This window comes from Schistocerca serialis, chromosome 5 (assembly GCF_023864345.2).
Source record: "Schistocerca serialis cubense isolate TAMUIC-IGC-003099 chromosome 5, iqSchSeri2.2, whole genome shotgun sequence".
NCBI lineage: Eukaryota > Metazoa > Arthropoda > Insecta > Orthoptera > Acrididae > Schistocerca > Schistocerca serialis.
Window position 1 is genome coordinate 828461367 of NC_064642.1, and position 12472 is coordinate 828473838.

General features: G+C 42.9%; 1 pseudogene; it reads left to right on the forward strand.

Moving 5' to 3' along the window:
- The first annotated feature begins 3045 nt into the window (after positions 1 to 3045).
- On the forward strand, positions 3046 to 3163 carry LOC126483018 (5S ribosomal RNA; annotated as a pseudogene).
- The last annotated feature ends 9309 nt before the right edge of the window (positions 3164 to 12472 follow it).

A 12472-nucleotide genomic window follows, 5' to 3' on the forward strand; every position in this document is an offset into this window, starting at 1 on the left:
CGCAAAGTTATAGTAAGGGCCTACGGACCCCTTACAAGCTCCTATTGTTATTATTTTTCCTTAAATTTTGCTTCTTGTTTCTATTGTACTGCAGATCATTACAATTACGGCTTTTACCTCCAAAACCTAGGATGCTTTCTCTGTGACCCTGTAAATACCAGAGCTAAACAATGTCGAACAACAACGTACGTTACAAGCATACTTCATTTCCTTATTTCTAACTTCTTAAAATTGTACGTCGACTTTAGATGACATGTCAGTCATAGATGTTCTTATCTCTGTTTAATGAACGTATTTTCAGTCATGTTTTGAACGTTGTCCAGCTACACTTTATTAACTAATGTTTCGCTGCAAGGGGTATCGGATTTTAGAGAGTAGATTAATATGGGGTACGTCGTTCTTCTTTTCAAACATTCACATATCCATTTCTTCTTTCCTTATTGTCTTTTGAGCATGCAGTTGTAGTAATTAAAGTAGGCACAAATGCAGTGATCAAAAAGAAATGACTAGCGTACATTCGCATTCTCTTTACATCGTTCGTTTCTTGTTGCTGCCATGACGATGAACTCTTTCTATCGCATTCAGAAGCGTGAAAGGAAGCTACCGTAGCGACAGAGGGATATATATTTATACTTGTCAGAACTAATTACATACTGACATAATCGTCGGTATTGCTTTCGTTTCCCAAAAGTTATAAATATTTCGATTTCGGAAAAGAAGCTCTGTATTTCGCCAAGATGTCGAAGAAGAAGGTTCCTTACGTACTGGTTGTATCGAGTAAGATGTGGAGACGGCGGCTGGAAACCGGACCTGAGGGATCGCTACTCAAGCGCCGGCCGCAGTGGCCGTGCGGTTAAAGGCGCTGCAGTCTGGAACCGCAAGACCGCTACGGTCGCAGGTTCGAATCCTGCCTCGGGCATGGATGTTTGTGATGTCCTTAGGTTAGTTAGGTTTAACTAGTTCTAAGTTCTAGGGGACTAATGACCTCAGCAGTTGAGTCCCATAGTGCTCAGAGCCAGCCAGCTACTCAAGCTACCTGGCGAAGGGGCAAGTGTGGCAAATGTCCGGCGCAGAGACGGGCGCGCCTGGCATTTGACAAATAAAAGGTCATCCATCAGTGACAGCGGTTGGGGGGAGGGGGGGGGGGCAGCAGCCGCAGCAGGTGGCACTCGCCGCCCTCTGTCCAGCCAAGCGCCGCTCCTGTCCGCTAGGTCGGAGCTCCTACAAGTATTCCCCCTCATTCCAGATTTTTTTTACAGGGTGTACTGTAAGGAATACAACCTGGAAAATGGCTGCCATTTCTGCACTTTTAAGTTGGCAGCTCTGAGTGTTGCGCGAACTTCATCCGTTTCCCTTGTGACTAGTAATGGCGTGTTTCACAAAGAAACAGCTTCTTGTCACAGTGAAAACGCATTACAGATGTGGTGAACGCCGTGCAGGAACTGTTCCCAAACTATGTGGAATGTTTGGTAAAACTTAATGCGCCGAGTAAGTCATTTGTGATGTGATTGCTAAATTTGAGAAAATGGTTCAGTTGTGGCCATTAAACCCTGGGGTGTCCTCGTGTTAGTCGTTCGGCGGAAAACGTCGCCAACGTCTGTGATAAATTTGGTTGACATTCCGCAAACCAGCACATAACGATTTCTGAAAGCAAGTCTACACTTTTGATCCCATAAAATACAACTGACGCAAAACTGAAGCGATTACGAAAAGTGCCGAGCATTTGCCCATCGGACGTTTCCGAAATAAAGAGCCCACAGCGATTTCATCGAGAAAATAATGTTTACTTAAGAGACGCACTTTCTTCTCAACGACATCGTGAACGAGTAAAACTGCAAGATTCTGGACACAGAGAACTCTCGAGTAGCTATGGAGAAGCCATTTACATTCACAACGAGTGATTTTATGGTGTCGCATTTGTAAGAACACGTAATTCAATCGTACATCGAAGATTAGGCTGGAAATGTATCATAAATCGACAGCAAACGCTACCGCAAAATCTTTAAAGGATTTTTGTGGTCTGCATTGGATAGTGTGAATGCTGAAGCGGTTTGGTTTCAGCAAAATGGTGCAAGCTGTGAGACATCGACTTATAACGAGGGAAGTTCTCTGATCAGACGATTTCTCGCAAAAGCGTTGTGATTTCGCCATCCAGATTTTGTGATCTGACATTCCGTGATTTATTTCTGCGAGGGTATTGGAAATATTGTGTGTACCGCACGCGGCCAAACCACGGCCAGTTTCAGAGCACATGACTGAGATTCAGAGAGTGATTTCAGCAATAGAGGTGCACGTATGCCGGAAAGGTGTGCGAAATAGCATCGAAAGAACAAGAGTGTGCCTGCAGAGTAATAGAGAGCATTTGAATGAAATCATAAAGCACACACGTCACGGGTGGAATACATGGCAGTAAAGTGTAAATTACTTAATTTCATCAATAAATTTTATGTTACTATCCACTCAAAACCTGCATTCTTTATGGGGCAACGTTTATGTCGTCCAAGACTGCGCTGGGCAGGGCACAGTTGCCGCGCGCTCCTTCCCTTTTGTCTTTGCGAGACACCAGTGTACTTGAAAGAGTAATTTCGTCCCGTAGATCCATAGCGAGGCGATTTTCAATTGTGTAGAACATGGCATAAAACCAGTACATATTTGCAAATAAAAAAATATGGCAACGTATTTTCCACATCTCCCAAGTGAAACGGTCCTAAAATATATGCAATAAGTCAACAAAAAGCTACTTTCATTTCTCACAAAAAATGTAAATTTGCAATTCACGGAGGTGCGTATGCTAATTCTCAGGATATTCTAGCCACGCATCAACAAATAGAAAAGCAAGATTTCAGCAATTATTTACAGTGATCACTCTACGGCACTGAGGATGAAAGCTAAGTAAATCTCAGGATCAGTGATCTCGGTGGCATTTCCAATTACTTAGCCGGGCAACTGGTTACACCACGCGAACTGTCTGCCGCTGCTGTTTTACAGATCTGATGACAGCTGTAAAGTCGAAACCAGTAATTTGTTTAAATAATTCAAAACACGGGCAACGGCCTCGCCGCAGTGGGTACACCGGTTCCCGTGAGATCACCGAAGTTAAGCGCTGTCGGGCGTGGTCGGCACTTGGATGGGTGACCATCCAAGCCGCCATGAGCTGTTGCCATTTTTCGGGGTGCACTCAGCCTCGTGATTCCATTTGAGGAGCTACTCGACCGAATAGTAGCGGCTTCGGTCAAGAATGCCATCATAACGACCGGGAGAGCAGTGTGCTGACCCCACGCCCCTCCTATCCGCATCCTCCTCTGAGGATGACACGGCGGTTGGTTGATCCCCGTAGGCCACTCGTGGCCTGAAGACGGAGTGCTTTTTTTATTATTATTCAAAACACGACCAGGACAGTGAGTTTTTCAGTTTCTTTGGAAGTAACGACAAGTGAATCTATTCCTCGTCTCTAATTTTCAGTAAAACGCTACGAGGAATAAGAAATGAATGCCTCTTTTATTACTTACGACACGAAGCGTGAGCGTTGTGTCTTAGTGTAACAGGCTGGTGCACATGACTGCTGTGTGGAATGTAGTGTGTTGATGACAGAGAGAGAGAGAGAGAGAGAGAGAGAGAGAAAGAAAGAAAGAAAGAAAGAAAGATAGGAGAGAGAAGAAGAAGAAGCAGAAGAAGAAGAAGCAGAAGAGAGAGGGTGACAACCTGTCGTGGCTGGCGGCTCGCAGCTCTCCTACAGCGAGCAGTCGGGCTCATACCGCGCCAGACGGGCAGACTGGCGAGTGTATGGACTGAGCACTGGCTCGTAGACACTGGGATAAGGATGGTTAATTCTCTAGTCTGACAGCCTGACCCCAACACTAGGTGTCACCTGGCGCAAGTCTGCCAGACGCTTTTAAAAGCACGAAGTGGAGAGTTCTCCAGAATAGGTCTTACCGGCTGTTCCACGACACCACAGTGGAATGGTGGGGTTTCAGAATGAACCCACGTCTTCGTAATGCCATCACATCCCCCTCGTCTCGATCGGGTGCTCTAGACCTTTCGCGCCGTCCGGTGTGGACGTGGATTCTAAGCGCTTGAGTCTGGAACCGCGTGACCGCTACGGTCGCAGGTTCGAATCCTGCCTTGGGCATGGATGTGTGTGATGTCCTTAGTTAGGTTCAAGTAGTTCTAAGTTCTAGGGGACTGATGACCACAGATATTAAGTCTCATAGCGCTCAGAGCCATTTTGAAAACCTTTCGCGACAGGGAATAACGAACGGGGAAAGCTTTGTTTGGTTTGCGTTCTATTACTAAAGTTCATTCGATAACTCTTTCTACTTCTGAACTTTCACTGGAAACGTCCGTGAGCGGAATAATGACACGAAGTGGATTCGGTGAAACCGGCTGAATAGCTGGTGGACTCTGGAAAGCGTATTTCGAACTCATACATTACAGGAGTCTCCTGCCTAACCAAATTCCAGCTTAGAAAACAGACAAGGTACCTGCCGTTTCGCGCAGAGCATCTGCGTTTGTTTCCCAGATGCTTCCGGCTACATTCGGGAGCAAATTTGTTCTTTTACCAAACTTTTTCGCCGGGTCCGTTGAGTGCCACTCACATGAAGCTTCGTGACACCCATCGACAACAGAACTGCCGCGAGCACACTCCACGGGATACTGCGGTGAGGTTAGTGGTTTTTCCACGGCAGTCTCATTTCATCGGCACACCCACAGCGCTAGAGCTGCAAAATCAAAGCAGTGGCAGTACGCAGTCATGTGACCAGGTATGGTTAGATTACCAGGATTTTACCTAGACTGGTGTTACTATTCCCATGAAAAGACAAAAAAAAAAAAAAAAGGAAGGACGCACCACGAAGGAAGTATCCAAATGGACGGAAATCGGTAGATCCGCTGCACATTTAGAGACAAGCAAATGATTACAATTTCGGTAAAATTGGACAATTTATTGAAGAGCAAGATGTTCACAACTTGAGCGAGTCAGCAACGCGTTGCTTCACATTTGGACCTCCTGCCATCGACTGACAGAGTTGCGGGATGTCACCCTGAGGAACAGCGTGCCAGATCCTGTGTAACTGGAGCGTCACATCGCCAAAAGCTCCAGATTGTTGGAGGGCCCTGCCCACAGTGCTCCGAATGTTCTCAGTTGTGGAGAGATCCGGCGACTTTACTGGCCAATGTAGGGTTTGGCAAACACCAAGACAGACAGTGAAAACCCTCACCGTGTGTTGACGGGCATTGTCTTGCTGAAATACAATTTTCTGTTTTCTTAGAATATTATCAATCAGGGCAGGGCTATAGCCATTGCTGGAAGCGATTTTTTGGATGTTTGTAGTTCTGCTTGAAAGCATGATTTGGTTAATGGAATGGATACCACGTGTTGTGTCACTGGATCCAAGTCTGCATGTTTATAGCTGTGCGGATGTTGGGAGCTTGCAGGTATTAGTGTATGTTTTCTCTTTAAATGCTAAATACTTTTTTTCCTTGTACAAATATCTACATTAAGGTCCAAGAAATTTATAGAAGAGCCTCCAAGGTAGAATGTAAAATGAGTTTTCTTATGCTGTTAGTTTGAATGCTGTAGTTATGTATCTAACTATCTAGTAGTACCAGTCCACAAGCATAGAATATCATCTACATATCTGAATCAGTACTCAATTTTAGAGTTCAATGCCTCTTCCTGTAAGAAAAATTGTTCGAAAAACATTGCTACCGATATGGTAATCCCTGAAAGCTCACAGAATCCACACAGCCATAAATATGCAGCTTTGCATTCAATACAGCATCGCCTCATATCTGCTCCATTATCCAGATCATGCTTTCAAACAGAACTGCGAAACATGGAAAAAATCGCTTCCAGCAATGGCTATAGCTCTGCTGTGATTGATAATATTATACGAAAAAGGACAGTGAATAAAATTACACCACTTCTGTAAACTGGCAATACCAATCACTCAATAGTTACAAAGCCTGGGGAAAAATGCCATATACTGGCAACATTTCAGACTGTCTTGCAAAAACGGTAAAGTATCTTAACTTCAGACATACGTTTTGGAATGCCAATAAAACATCAGAATTTTTATTCATTATCAAAGACCAATTGCAACCCTTGGCACTGAGTGCTGTATACAAAATCACTTGCAAGTAGTGTGAAAAAGTGTTTACTGGTCGATGAGGCACTCATGTGGCAATTAGGCTACGTGAACACGAGAGAAGCTGGCCATCAGGGAAGAATGATTTGAGGTTTGCTGATCATCTTTCAGCAGAAAAACATTCATGTCAAATACAAAGTGAAGTTTTACTTCCTTTAAGAAAGCAGAAAGATCCCCCTACTGGAAATACTGCTATTCAACAAACAGATGACACAAAACGCCAGCCTAGTATTAAATGATCAGACTTAGTTTCCATTTACCCCTTTGTTAAATTAAGTTTTCGTTACAAATAACAAATTCAGACTGTAAATCCGTCTTATTTCTCATCATTTGTTAAATGTATCTCCAGGTGAAAATCTTTTTTACCCCTTTTTTCGTTAATGTAATTTTTGTATGTTTTCCCTCGTAAACACTCTGTCATTTGGGTATCTTTTGTACAAATAATATCTGTGTAAGTCGCACTTCATGTTTGTCTGCGTTTGCGACTTCAGTTGTCACCTGAAGACGGCCTGAGAAGCTGAAAGCCAGTTCGTGACCAAATAAAAACAATTTTGAAGAACATAAATGTTTTTCCTTTTTAATATCAAATTGCTGTGCTAAGCAGACTAACACAAAGAAATCGACAGTTTGATATACTGGAAGAATGTAACTAAACCGTCAGCTTCTTCATGTAAGCTCCAGCACACCGTCAAATTAAGTATTTCCACATTTAAATTATTCTCAAGTGCCATTTCAGGATAGACAAAGGATATGCGGCATGCTATATATTAGAAAAGTATGATTAATGAACTGATCGGAAATAACTGCTTTTACAACATCTGAGTCGGGCCTTCCAGAGCTTACGTACAAAAATAATTTCAACGAAGGCTATAATATTCATCAACCGGATCTTTGGTGCCAAGGGTCTATAAACATTTATAGACTGTATTTCCTTTAATCAACCATCAAACGATACCAACATCGAATAAAATTACACAATGTGAAAACCCAAACTCACACGCACAACATAGCCAAAAACATACAAATTGAGCATATACTGCATTAGGACGGAATAAAGAAGGTGTTGTGACGATTTTATTCTGATGTAGCACTTGAACAGCATATTTTTTCAGAATGCCCAACGAGAACTTCTCTCGTGTTTAAACACCAACCAAAGACGATGTCAAGAGATGAAACAGCTCCAAGGAATGAGGTGTAACAAAATAGAGTCACTGTCTCTTAAGTTATTTTTTTTTAATTTTTATCATTCATCGAGTACACACAGACACACACACACACACACACACACACACACACAAACACTCATACACACACATTGTAATATGGAAGTGCACTTGCAGACCTCTCTAAAAATTAAAGCACTGTAAAACTGTATTAGTTCTCGATTATACAGGGTGCTTCCTAAAGAATATACATATTTCGAGCGCATATATTTATTAAATTTTAAGCTATACGAACATAAAACTGTACACACATATTTACGAACTTCCCGAGTTCAGATTACAGGTATGTCCCCCATCAGCGATACTCAAGTTCCTCCCATACTCGGGCAAGCATGTCCTTCGTCACTGATGATATGGCAGTACGGATCCAGTTCTTCAACTCTTCCAGGTTTTGTGGGAGTGGTGGTATATACACGTTGTCTTTAACGAAACCCCACAGGAAGAAGTCAGAGGGTGTCAAACCTGGTGACCGTGGAGCCCAGCTGAGACATGCTATGTTGCCAGCACCTTGACGTCCAATCCAGCGGTTCGGTAGAGTTTCATTCAGATATTCACGCACTTGGCGAAACCTGCCAGGTTAGCCGAGAGTGCTAATGCGCTGCTTCCTTGACTCGGGTATGCGCGCTGGCCCCAGATCGAATCTGCCCAGCGGATTACCGAAGTCGGCCGGAGTGCCGGCCAGCGTGGATATGGTTTTCAGGCGGTTTCTCACATCCCACTAGGTGAATACCGGGCTGGTCCCCACGTTCCGCCTCACTTACACAACTCGCAGACATCTGAGCGTGTACGCGCCATTCCACTAGATGTAGACAGCTGGGGTGCACTGATTCCTTCCTGGGGGATACAGGGTGGTGGCAGGAAGGGCATCCGGCCACACCTTAAAATTAACCCTGCCCAATCCGTTCCTGACCGTGACGACTCTGCGAAACCGCAGGACAAAAGCACCACCACAAGAAAGAACGAATTCATACACTTGGCGACTACAGTGATGGTGTGCCCCATCTTGTTGAAAAATGAAGTTGTCTTCGTGCAGCATCAGAAACAACCACTTTTGTATCACAGCGATATACTGCTGACTGTTAACTGTGTTTCCATCAAAGAAGAACGGGCCGTAAACACATAATCGGGATATCGCACAAAACACGTTGACTTTGAGCGAATCTTGCAGCTTAGAGTACCAAGTGTTATCTCTCGTCCGTAAAGCTGAATCCTCAATATTCATATCACACTTTGCAAGTCAAATGGACCTTCAAGTTAAATATTTCCACATTGAAATTGTCTGTGTTACTTATTAAAAGACACACAGGTCGCTTACAGGCATTAATTAATTGTAGGTTAGTAGATGATAGTACTGCGGTCTGTGTACCAAGCATTAAATTCAACTAAATACGTAAGGACTGGTCGCACATGTGCACGTCTGCAGATATAACTTACAGCTTATGAGGCTTCAATATTAGTGTCACATATAAAGAACGCCAGAGGTTCGATGTCGCTACCACACCTATCGCAAGAGCAATGGAATTTAAATATATTAACAGCTAAATCGTCTATTTTACTTATTAAAATACACATAACGGTAAATTCAACTACAATAGTACTGCTGTCTTTTCTTATTGTAGACTGGAGAGTGTAATTGTTCACCCTCTATACATCACCATGTTACAACAAAATTGTAATGGCTTTAATGACTGTAACAACTACAAGAATCAACCTTTTTGTGCATATTTCATTGCAATCCCTTATGGAGAGAGGCGGGCGCACTGATGGCCTAATGCTATTTTGATGCCTTAGCTTATCTTACGTGATTCTGTTGGGACTCTCTTTATTTCAGCATGGAGTGGATTTCTTATATACTATTCTTACATTCTATTTTTATTTTCTATTGTTTTCTATTGATTGGTATTTCTTTTTAATTTTGTCGGTCTCTCTTCATTTATCTTGGCTGCCTTTCTTTTTCTTTTTTTTGTAAATATATGTATATATATGTATATATTGCAATTTTTGTTCATCTTGTCTTGTTTGGAGGAATATTCACGACCTTGGCATTTGCCTTACTGCTGAGTGAAAACCCCAGCAAGGGTTGTGTGTTTTGCATCCTGTGTTTGACTTCTGTCATTCTTTTCTTGTCCTTCCGTTGGGAGTAGGTGTTGCAGTATGTGTTGATAGGATGACTATGTCGTCGTTTTTTGGTTCTTCTAAGCTGATTGCTATTATTATGATCCGTGTTGGTAATGGGTACCTATATGCAGGAAAGTTTGTTGGGTGGTATTCTTTCTTCAATTCTTCTGTTCAGACTGCATTTCAGTCTGTTTAGTCCTATTCTTGAGCTTGTTTTTATTAGTCCCTGTGGTATTGATTGTGTTTTCGCTTGGTTGTAGACTATTGCTCCTCTTGTGCTGCATGGTGCATTCAACGCGATTCTAAGGATTCGTCTTTCAGATGCTCTTACTCTCTGGGTTTGTGAGTTGTGTGCCATCCATACTGGGGCTGTATACTCTAGGACTGGCCTGATGAAGGCCTTGTATGTGTGTAGCATTGTCTCGGTGCTAGCTCCATGTCCCCTGCCCCTGACGATCTTTATTAATCCTACTCTGCGCCGCGCTTTTGATAGAATATCTGTGATGTGTTGGTTCCATAACAGATTCCTGTCTAACATGATGTCTAGGTATTTTCCTGTGTCTTTTGGTGTGATGCTTTGGACCGATACTTGGACTGTGACATCCTTTTGGTTTTGGCTTCTATCTATTGTCCTATTTCTGTGCTGGAATACGACAAGCTGGCTCTTGAGGGCGTCATTTCGGAGAGTCCTTCTGCTGTGACAGAATAGCACCAGTATGCCGTGTCATCGTTGTATCGTTCCATCTGGTGGGCTGTGGGATTTCGTATGTGTATAGTGAGTACCCTTGCGGTACCCCTGCCTCTGGATGGAAAGTGTTCGTTGGTTTGCCGTTAACGTACACTCTAGTTGGCCTTTCGTCTAGTATGTTTTTGAGTAGGGTGATATAGACTCGTGTTCGGCAACTACATATTATTAATATGTTATTACATTGGAGAAGCAAAGGTTAGTTTTTAGTTTTTAACTATTTATGAAAGGTACGTTTCTTACCAATTCTCCATTACATAGAATAGACAAACATTGGTTTTTAGCTATTCACTGATAGCATGTTTTGAACTCATTTTCATATTGCCTCAGAAGTTTACCTGCCTCCTGATTCATGTGACATGATAGACGCATGAGTGTAGCTATGTGGTACTTTATTTAGAGGGTGTTTTCAACTCTAATTTTACACAAACATTGGAATTTTTTGCGTTGTTGATGTATTTTCGCAGACTTGGAGAGAGTATTGTGACCCTGGGGAACATAACAGAAATGGAAAATAATTAATAATTGTGTCTTAAGCCAAGCACCGTACTCATATTGAACACTGAACGTTTTACTAGAGCAGCCATATGTTGATGAAGACAATCAACAGGAGCTTAACAAGGTAGCTGATTTTATTTCTCGTAATTGAGTTTAATGGAACAGTAGTTAAAGTAAATGTCATGTTTGAGCACTACACATTTTACTAATTCCTTTGTTACACTGGATTACCAAACATTGTTTTTTTTAACTGTTGTTGGTGAGTATGGTTTATACTCTTTGTAATGTTCCACAGCAGATAATACATAACTTTCAACGAAAGCCAGCCTCTAAACGACTTTTGAGAAGTCAGTAATGAAACATAGGAGATGAGAGTTTGAGAGTTTATGATGGTTTTTTTTTAAAAATAATTCAGGTCGTTTCGAAATGCTTGAGCTGCAATGTAACTGGTGCTTTTATTTCAGTACTGGGTAAAATGCTAGGAACTGACTGGGGGAGCAGAGAGACAGCTGGTTTATTAAGCAGTTAGCGCATATCTGGAATTTTTCTTTCTATGCTGTTTGGTTATTGGGTAATGGGAGGGACAGGGGAGTGGACTCTGCGTAGTTTGATTACGTTATTCATAATGGGGCGTAGCTGAGTACATCTTGCATTCAAGATCACAGCCCATGCCCCTGCGTGTAGATAGCCCCAGTGCTAAGTCTAAGTGGGCCATGATCGCCATAGCCATACTTAACGTACTTGTGCTCGAATTGTTGATAGCGAATTAGAAATAGAACTTCCTTTGTGTTTAACAGCTAAATATTTGCCTGAGGAAGAAACTGTTAGAGTATTGTGGAAAGGTTCGGCTTCTTACCACTATTGTTAGCCTTCTTATTTTCGTTTTGATATGGAAAACGTAGGTGAGCTCATCCTGGAGCTACGTTTCAACACCGCATTGGTCGCTCTACAGGGCGCGGTCCCGCTACTTACGGTGTGCCCTTTTCTCCGCACTAAATGATTTCAAATAAGTATCCCAGGCCTCGCTTGGGATACAGCCTCGTGACTTTGGTTTGGAAGCCTGCCGCCTAACATCTGAACAAACGCGCGACGGCACTTGGCCCCGAGTGCAGGCGCACCTCGCCTCACACCCACTGTTTGTCTGCGGCGCATCATTTGGATTAATCTTGCCGTCCGGTCACGAGTCGTCCTGTACAGTACAAGGATGATGTACCGTTAGTACAGCCATTAGCCTGGTACGTCCATCTTGGTCTCTTTTCCAATAAAGATCTATGTGCATGTTTAGCAAGTATCGGCTAGTAGAGAAATACACGGATTCCGTTACAAATTAAGCAATTTTTCGCGGACCATCAATTTTAACAACCGCGTCACGATGTTGTCACTAATTCACCTCCGCTGTGACTGCCACAACACCATATTCTGATGCTTACTATCCGGACTTTGTAGCCAACGATGGGAAAGAACTTAAGTCGAGAATTCAGCTCTCCTCGTATATTCTTATCCTCGGAAGACTTACCCTTACTCTTTGCAACCCCTTATTAATACTTAGTGTCTTTTTAAGTATATTCTTCATCTCTGTGGTGTGCTAAGGTTAGAAGAAACGATCGTTGTGCTGTTAGCCACTGCCTGCTGCGTGGCGCGGCCGTGCTGCGCTCTGCTGCTCCCCTGTGCGCCTTAGTTGCCGTCGCACACGTGTCTGTTGGGACTGAGACGGAAATTTGCCTGGCGTGTTCATTCACATT